Genomic DNA, 9,971 nt, shown 5'->3' with positions numbered 1-9,971 from the left:
GGAAAGAGAGGCCCATTGGACTTGCAAACTTTATATGCCCCAATATAGGGGAATGCCAGGGCCAAAAGAATGGGAATGGGTGGGTAGGGAAGTGGGGAGCGCTATGGGGGACTTTTGGGATAGCATTGGAAATGCAATTGAGGAAAATATGTAATAAAAAATATTAAAAATTAAAAAAAATTTATCAATTTCTATTGTATTGTATATTATCTCTCTTTAATGTCCTGTTTTGGTATTTTTCTTAACCATGATATCACTATTGTTTTATCAAAAAATACACAGAAGTATTTTAATTTTTAGAAATAAATTTCCAATGAAATAACAAAGTTAAAATTTAAAACTATATTAATGACTACATTAATACAAAGAAATCTGATCCCAAAAGGGGAAATCTCAGTTTATATGAGAAACTAGAGGTAAAAATTTACTGTTTCCATTGTGTAATTTTCTATGGTCATAACTTAGATTTAAACTCTGTATAAATGTGTCAGGTTACTCTAAATTATTCCATGTCAGCATCTTATTATTCAGTTTTCTTCCTGATCTGTCCAAATAACTGAATACAACAACTTAAGAAAGGGTTTATTTTGGCTTACAGTTCAAGGGGACAGTTCAGTATGGCAGAGCATCTTATAAAGTGGATGGTCAACCAATGGAGGCACCCATGGCTCCAGCTGCATATGTAGCAGAGGATGGCTTTATCTGGCATCAATGGGAGGAGAGGCCCTTGGTCTTCTGAAGGCTGGACACCCCAGTGTAGGGGAATGCCAGGGAGGTGAGGTAGGAGTGGGTGGATAGGTGGGGGAGCACCCTCATGGAAGCAGTGGGAAGGGGGATGGGATAGGAGGTTTGAGGAGGGAAAGGGGATTAATAGTTGAAATGTAAAAATGGGGCTTGAGAGATGGCTCAGCTGTTAAGAACACTGTCTGCTCTTCCTGAGGTTCTGAGTTTAATCCACAGCAACCACATGATGGCTCAACCATCTGTAATGGGATCCAATGCCCTCTTCTGGTATGTCTAAAGACAGCTACAGTATATACATAAAAACAAAAAGACTAACTATTTATGTAAACAAATAAAATGTCCAATAAAATTTGGATGATAATTGTAAAAAAAAAAAGTGGGTGGTCACATTGCAAATAGCCAAGAAGCAGAGAGAGATTCATGCCTTTGCATTAATCAGCCCAGAACCCCAGCACCATGGAGTGGTTCCACCTACTGTGACTGAGAGGGCTGTTTGGCTGTTCTCACCTCTGTTAACCTAATCTAGATAATCCCTCATGAATAGCAGTAATTTATGCAAATGACACATGTCTATGATAGGCCTAAGATAGGAGAACCATATCTTTCTCACTGGAAGTCTCAGCTGACTTAATATCCCCAATCTCACCATATTCTGACTTTACCAATCAAAAGACAAGATCATTATTTATTATGCGGAACATAAGGTTTATGGTGGTACTCTTATTAAAGAGAGGAAAAGGTTTGTGGATCAGGTACACTCTTTAAGCAAGGAAAAATTTGGTCTTTTATAGGGCTGTTAGGAAGAGTGCAGTTGTGGGATTTATGGGTTGCTAAGACAGGGTTATGTTGACACCAGCTACCGAGGGTGGTTGCTAGGGGAATACCATCATTGAGAACTTGATATTCAGAACATGTTTCTTGCAAAAGTCCATTCTCTGGTGGGTGATGTTGAGAAGCGAGAGCTGTTACTGATTGGCTGATATTCTTGAGCAGTTCCAGTGATTATTATTGCCATGGCTACAGAACTGTCACTGGCAGATCAAATGCATTGAAGAAGTTCTGCTTAGTTGTTACTGTGGATTCTGAACAATCATTTGCTAAGAGTTTAAATTTTTGTCATGTTATTCTCCCATGTCAATAAGAAAAGGAAAGATGGTAGGACCATATGGAGGATTGTATAGCTTGGGAGTGGCTGGTGCCATTTCATACACATTTATTGTTCAGAGAAAATAATAGGGATGGGCTAACAGCAATGGAAAAGGAAGGAACAGTCAACACATATCAATGGGCAGCAATATTTTCAGCAATCATAGGTCCTTCTACCCTGGTAGATGTTATGGTAGACGAGAAGTACCATGCACTTATCTGAAAAGGAAGGGCATAATGTCTGTTTAAAAATACAGCCAATACTATTATTACTTGAAAAATTCCCTTTCTTCCGACCATCTTGTGAGTGCCTTCATTTGTGGAACTGAAAGACGGATCAATACTGAGGAAATCAAGTTCTTAAATGTCATGCTTTTTCTGTAATGTGTATTTTCTATAACAAATTACAAGGGACAAAAACATAGTATGTAGATCTTTAGTTTGCTACTTTATGTGAATTATAAAGTGAGGGACATGACCCAAGAAATATAAGACAGACTTATGCGACTGATGCATTAAAACACCACAATAATTACACCTAGAATGGAATCCTCATCATCTTTAGACTGGAATTTCTGCTTTCATTTATTCTATCCTCATGTTAGATCTCCTATAATGAGTGCAGTAATAAATTATATTGTTGTTTTCTAGTTTTTAAAAATCTCAAAGACTCCCTTTTAAAAGTTACTCATCAAATAGTATAAAGTCCTTTGCTTTATTGTTGAAATGAGAGGCAACCAAATACAACACAAATACTCAGAGAAGTGAAAAATACTCATTGAACACCAGAGAATGGATATTGAGATTTATTTTAGGTCTATAGTCTTTTGCCCTACAATCTGTTGGGCCACACAAATTGACCTGCTTTTAGCTTCCCTCATCTCTTCTGCTTTAGTTTGCTGTTAGTCCTATTATTCCCACCTTTATTGTGTGACTCAAATGACCCTCATGTGGGCAGAGGAGGCAATGCTGTTCTCTCTCAGCTGCTTAGCTGACAGGATTTCTCAGTATGGAACAGCGGCATCTATTAGTGAACTAATCATGTCTTTAAGATTAGAACTGGAGAAATTTCCCTGAGTTTCATCTCACAATATTTTCAAATTAAAAATAAATATGATCTTCCTAAATTTTAAGCTTCTGTTAGGGTTATAAAACTGTCATCTGAAGAGGCTTATAGTTCCAAGTGTGTACCCAAATGGACATGCATGTACCTATGTGAAATAGTGATGGTGGAATCTGATATGGATTTTCCTGATTTTCTTCCTTGAAACTGTATTTTGCCTGCACCATCCTTTTCAATGCTTGTCACAACAGTGTAGATTAGATATAAGGTATGTAATTGCTATGTGACAGGTGCAGTTTGAACATCAGTAAACAATAAACTGGGTATCAGATACTTAAGCTCCAGAACTATTTTAACCACATCCCTCTGTCTTTCACAGCAGTAAATATGTCCTTGTGTGTGAGGTGGTGGTGGTGGTGGTGGTGGTAGTGGTGTGTGTGTGTGTGTGTGTGTGTGTGTGTGTGTGTGTGTGTGTGTGTGTGATTGGGTCAATATTTCCATGGCATTGTCCACAACTCTGACATACAAACCATCATTTAACAACGGGGTAGCAGGATTCTTTAGCTTTGTCTGATTTCAATCACTATTACCTTCATGCCAGCTGTATTCGTCTGACATAAAGCAACTTCATCCCTCCTGCATGTCTGTCTCCTGAATTATTTTGGACTGCTTCTCTCTGGTACACAAATTGCTGAATAATCTCCTCCTTGCATGGCATGCTGCTAATCTACTCTAGACACCACTATCTAAGGTTAAATCATCCAGTGCCAATAAAATACTCACTTTTCATGTCAAACATTGTGTGGAAGAAGCATGCTTCACTTCTGCTCCTTGGGATACATGATGGATTGACTCTGTAAACATGGTATTTTGCACACACACACAAAAACATACTTTTCAGGTAAACAGACTATTTTATTATTTTCATTTTTCTTCCCTGCATATTTTTTTTCTGAAAAACATATAAAATAAGTTTTGTTATTGCCTCAGTTGGCCCTTTAAGGTTGGATGAACAGCTTTTAGATTCCCCAGCTGACCAATGAATGGAACAGCATCAAGCTTGTCTTCTGAAACAGCTTCAGTAGATGGGACAAAGTCAGTTGCCCAGTAGAGGTGGTCTTTAGCTAAAGGTCAAATGAAATTGTACTGGAAGCTGTGAGATTACCTTCAAGTGGGTATTTTAGGTGGTGGTAGTAATGGGTAAACTTTGTGGGAACTGGCGAGAAAACTGTAACTTTCTAAAGCCAGTGGTCTTTATCCCTCTCATTTTGTCTTCTTTATTCTAAAGAAATAAGAAATGCTGGCTTGTACTTGATTTATTTTTTTCTCCTTTGTTAGACTAGGCAAAAGGTTGGAGTAGGGTATTTACAGTTAGAAAGTTTGTATGTGTGAAAGACTATACCTTGTGAAATTCACTACATTGGTATAAGGCCTATTTTTGAGCTATAGCTACTTCCAAAACAGCAGAGGCCAAAATGCCACCCAAATCTCCCCTGTTCTTTCTAAAACAGGAGATTGAAAGGCCATGTGAACAATGTCCTTCCAGTACTAGGAGAAAAATGAGTTGTTTATCAAGGAGTCTAGACCTAGAAAATTCTGCACAAACAAGTATTATTTAAATAATTCTTATCTCCCTCTATCTTACCCATTCCCCACAGCATATAGTTGTTTTCCCATATTTACCTATCTTTGTTCGACTCATATCAAACCCCGGGGCTTTGTTACCCCTTTTCTTCACAAGAGATCTGATGCTGTGTTAAATTCTCCTGTTCATATTTCTTATGTCAGTTCATGCTTTCCTCTTGTCAGTTTAATTTTCAAGCCAGAATGACCTATACGAACTATAAAATTGTTCCATACTCTAAAATTATTGGGGGGGGCATAAAAGGTACATACTAAGTTTCTTTAGTGATTCATCACAACCTGGTTGCTCAGGACAACAGAAAAGCATTGTCTGACAGTTCTGGAGGACAGATGTTCAAACTGTGTCCCTATCTGAAAGCTCTAGAAAAGGATCCCCTCTTGATTCTTCTAATGGTTGGTAGGAATACTTGATGTATTGAGGCATATTGACATATTACTCTGACCTCTGCCTCTATCACCACAGAATTCTTTCCTGTGTGTCTGAGTCCCAATTCATTTCCTTTTTGGACATAGGTCCTCATATCAGTACAAATATGCCCAATATGATTTTTTTCTTAACTTGATACCTGCAATGATATAATGTCCAAACATTGTCACATTCTCAGGTGCCAGGGAATAGGAATTGAATAACATCACTTGTGAGGAATGTCACACTCCTTACATCATGAGGCAAGACTACATTGTGGTGAAAGCCCAGGGCTTGTAGCAAAGGAATTACTGGAAACAGGGATCATGGATTTCCTCTTGGTTTCCAGCAGCAGCAAGAGTCCCCTTTTGTCCACAATTAAGGCTGTGTTTTCAGCAGGGTGTGTTGTCACTGTTCTTTCTATCTTGATGTGCTCCACAACCAACAAGGAGACTATAGAATAACCAGAATCTTTATCTTACCTTTCTCTATCCATGTCCTTAGCAACAAGGCTCTCTTGTGAAAGAGATGTACCTTTCCCACATTTTAACAGATGTACCTTTCCCACATTTTCTGTATGGATTAGATTCTTGGTTTGCTTTGGGCAAGAGAATATGGCAGGAATGAGTCTTCAGTCTAAGTCTGTTATACTATGAAAGTGTTGTATATTTTCAGTCTTCCTCTGCAATCTAGCCATCATGGTTAGAATAAGTCCAAGTGAGATTTCCCATGTGGAGCAGAGGAATCTTGTGTCATCTTTGATGCATCTGTACTGGACCAGGGACCACCCAGTTCCCATGTTACTCACAGTTTCCTGCTGATTTATGTGTATGTTAAGCTATGTTCAGATGAGCATCAACTAGATAGTCTGAAATGCCTTGCCAACCATAAATTTGTGGAAATAACACATACTTTTTAAAAAAAATTTTATTATTAATTCATTTAAAAATTACCTTGGTTTGTGTGTGTGTGTGTGTGTGTATATATATATATATATATATATATATATATATATACGTACATGTATCATGTTGTATATATGAAGATCAAAAGACATCTTTCAGAAGTTGGGTCTCTAATTCTAGTACATGGTTACCTGAGTTCATACTAAGGTCATTATTTTTGCAACAAATGCCTTTCCCCACGAGTCCATGATTATTGGTTTAAAGCATTGCAGTTTGAAGAACTTGGTGTGCAGTATCTATATGGCACAGAACAAGAACTTTTGGGGTTATACCCAATCTCCAAAAACATTGTATTAATTTTCCTTAAAAAAGAAAAGTTGAAGTAATTTTCAATAATGTTCATAACCTTTGTTATGTGAGAGAAAAACATGCTGGAATTGTGGCCTGGGATAATTTAGAAACTAGAAACTGCTCTTTATGTGTGTTTGGACTCAGTCAAGATGGTTTCCATGCCAATATTTAAAACAGTGACATCTGGTTGCTCTCAGCTGCATATGATAAGGAACCCTAAAGAATGAGACAAGTTAAAGAAAAGAGCTAGCTGTATGCAGAACTCGGAGGTGTTACAGAGAGCCTTCTTTGTTGGAAAATAAAACTGTTTCCCAGCTTCAGTTCTGTTGCCAAGATCAAGTTCTCAAAGTAATATAAGGCTGGAAGACAAATTAGAGCTAGCTTGTGAGAGCCTTTGCTAAGATTTTAAAAAGAATTAAGGCCATGTTTAGTAGACCTTGTCAGCTGGATAAAAGGGCTGTTAGGAAGCGTGTATAGGCTGGGTGGCACTGAAGTCTCATTCCAAAGTAACTGTGATTACATCTAGAAAGTGAGACTTAAAAAAAGATTTTTTCAGGTGACTTTTCTACCACAAAGTAGATAATGATCAGGTTCATAGAAAGCCCACACAGTTTTTAATTGACTTCTATTGACTGAAGAGCTTCAATATTGAACTAAAAGGGACGGACGTCTTTCAAATTGCAAAAGTAACTATGTTCCCTTAATTTTACTTGAACAGGAATCATATTGAGAAATCTACACAGCTGCAAACACAGGACCTTTCTTCAGAAATAAGATGTGACAGAAAAAGGACATTTCAGATCTTAGGAGATAAGTCTTTGCAGAAGCATCCAGAGGGGGCGTCGGACAAGTGAATCAGTCCCAGGTAGTAGAATAAACATTGGATAAAGGGACACTGCTTGGACCCAATATCTTAAGTCTGGCGTCGATTTACTAAACAAAAATCTTAGAATTACTACCAAATTCTGATTATTCTGTAACCCCTAGCCTGAATTTTTAATAGGAATGAAAATTTGCAATGGATTAGCAGCATCTGTCTTGGACCATTATTGTATTTGGAGTATAGAAGCCTTGTCTTTTCAGTTGAAAACATCTCTGCATTATGAAGAGGCACAGAAGACTTGATGTAAGACTTAATGACACAGTGTGGCAGAGACTGTAGCTCTTGAAAGGTGGTGGCTATATTTTGTCTATGAGATAGACGTAATTAATTGAGATCATGGGGTCTTTATAGTCATTCAGTTGTAAACGCCATCCTGATTATTCAACCTTTCATTTTTCTTATCTCTTTTTACAATGTGAAGGTGTCATTTGTACTTTCAATACATAGCATCTATTTCCTTCCTTTTTGAATGTCAAATGGCCCTGTGAGTTTTTGTTTTTGTCAGTTAATACAGCTGATGCGATGGTATTCCAGTTCTGTCCTTACGCTGTGTGAAACTTCGCATTTGCCTTTTCTTGCTTTTGGAATCTAGCCAGGTTCATGCACATCCAGGTTAGCTTTTCAGATAAGAGATAGATGAGGGTAGAGTCTCCGAACTGCTTCCTAGCTGGTTCAACAAAGGAATGGACAGGCCTAGATAAGCTGCCTTCTTAATCCATGTGTTAGTGACCCAAGTCAATATGCAGTGAGCCTCACATCTAGACCACGGTGCTCTATGGCTCCATTCATTACTTCTGAGAAATTACAGTTACTCGTGGTTTAAAGAGTGCTATATATTATAATTCTCATGCAGCAATACTAATAAATAAAATATCTTAGTCTGTGCTGCTGTAGCAATACCTAAGAGCAATATATAAGTGACAGCTGTTTATTTATCATAGTTACCTAGACTGGGAAGTCCAAAATCAAGCCACTAATTTGTGTGCTTATGTGTTGTCTGTTGATGTTTGATCCCTGTCTTCAAGATAATGCCTCACGACTGCATTCCCCAGCAGGAAGGGATTCAGTTTTCAAACTGAGGATGGCAGAGAAAGAAACAACCCTTGCCTTTCAAGTTATTCTATGAGCCCTAATCCCATCTGCCAGACTCCACCCTTCTGACTTAGCTACCCTTTGTATACCTCTGCCTTTAAAAATCCTACCATATTGACTGAAAATCAATACACACACATTCTGGAGTGTGTTTAGACCACAGCTCTGCCTAAACCTAAAGCTAGACAGGAGAAGGAAGAGCTCATCAAAATGTGTGCTGAGCTTGGGGAGGCCACAAGCACATGTTCCATCCATGTTCATCCTGCTGGTGGATGAGCTTGGTCCCAGCCCTGCTGGTGACATGGTTGCTGGAGAGAAGCGGAAAGAGATAAAAACTTTACTAAATTCACATTACTTTTGGGAAGTAGACAGTAAATAGTTGCTGATGAAAGTTCACAGTAGAAATGGGTGTCGGGGGCAATAAGGACAGGTTGGTGACAGTGGGAAATAGTGACAGACAGCCTCACATTATAGCCTAGTGATAAGATGCTTTTCTTTAACCTAGGAGGTGCTGAACTCTGAAATGATATTAGAATACACCAAGAGCACACCAGAACCACACCCAACTCCAAGACTCCTCATGGGTATGCAGGGGTGGCAGAAATAAAATGTAAGATTGGTGCTTATGGAAATCATGTGACAAGGATTGGAGAAAGGAAAACTGCTCCAAGTCCTATCTGAGCAAATTGAAATTATATTTCAAAGTGAATAAAAATACCATCCATTTGCATTTGTGGTTTACAGTTATAAAAAACATTTACAAACATGGTTTTATATATAATTTATACATTATATATGGGTGTTTGTATATACATATCTATATATTTATACATAGGAATGTCTATAGGTATGTATATACATACATATCTATGTATGTATATGTAGGAATATCTATAGGTATGTATAGGTTTATATATATATGTATATATTTGTATAACACATTAACATGAATACTACTCTCTCTCTTTCTCTCTCTCTCTCTCTCTATATATATATATATATATACATACATATATATGCATTTATGTATGAATAAAAATAAAAAAATGTTAAATGTTTCCTAAACTGTTGTTCCAAAAATAATGGGTTGTTTCAAATATTTTTTTAAATATTTGTTGCCATATGTACTGTTATTTTCAAAGTAAAGGAACTAAATATTTACAAACTTCCATTTGTTCCAAAACTGAATGATGCTTTTCTTCTTATTTTATTCTTCTAGGCCTCATTAAAAATATGGTTGCTAACCCTATAGTTGGAACAACATGATGAACTAACCAGTACCCCGGAGCTCTTGTCTCTACCTGCATATGTATCGAAAGATGGTCTAGTCGGCCATCACTGGAAAGAGAGGCCCATTGGACTTGCAAACTTTATATGCCCCAATATAGGGGAATGCCAGGGCCAAAAGAATGGGAATGGGTGGGTAGGGAAGTGGGGGGCGCTATGGGGGACTTTTGGGATAGCATTGGAAATGTAATTGAGGAAAATATGTAATAAAAAATATTAAAAAAAATAAATAAAAATTGAAAGCTTCTAAAAAAAATATACACACAGGCACACACCCACTAATAAACGAGTTACTCCTTTCAAAAAAAAATATGGTTGCTAATCTTTGCTATCACCTTGATTCGACATAAAAATCACTGTGAAAAAAACACCATTCATGTGACTATGAAAGACTTAGCCAAGAAGCCCTGCTCAGAATGTGACAGCCACCAGTATTCATCTCAGCTTCCA

The 9,971-nt window shown here is 37.5% G+C and overlaps 1 long non-coding RNA gene across 1 annotated transcript; it reads left to right on the top strand.

Moving 5' to 3' along the window:
- Positions 1-7,272: 7,272 nt before the first annotated feature.
- Positions 7,273-9,536, top strand: LOC115029231. Its single transcript, XR_003834785.1, has 3 exons — positions 7,273-7,385; positions 8,740-8,844; positions 9,454-9,536. It is a non-coding gene; the product is annotated as an uncharacterized LOC115029231 (long non-coding RNA).
- The last annotated feature ends 435 nt before the right edge of the window (positions 9,537-9,971 follow it).

The sequence above is a fragment of the Mus caroli genome, chromosome 14, assembly GCF_900094665.2.
Source record: "Mus caroli chromosome 14, CAROLI_EIJ_v1.1, whole genome shotgun sequence".
NCBI lineage: Eukaryota > Metazoa > Chordata > Mammalia > Rodentia > Muridae > Mus > Mus caroli.
Note: the sequence above shows the minus strand (reverse complement) of the source record. Positions and strands in the feature narration are given on the sequence as shown.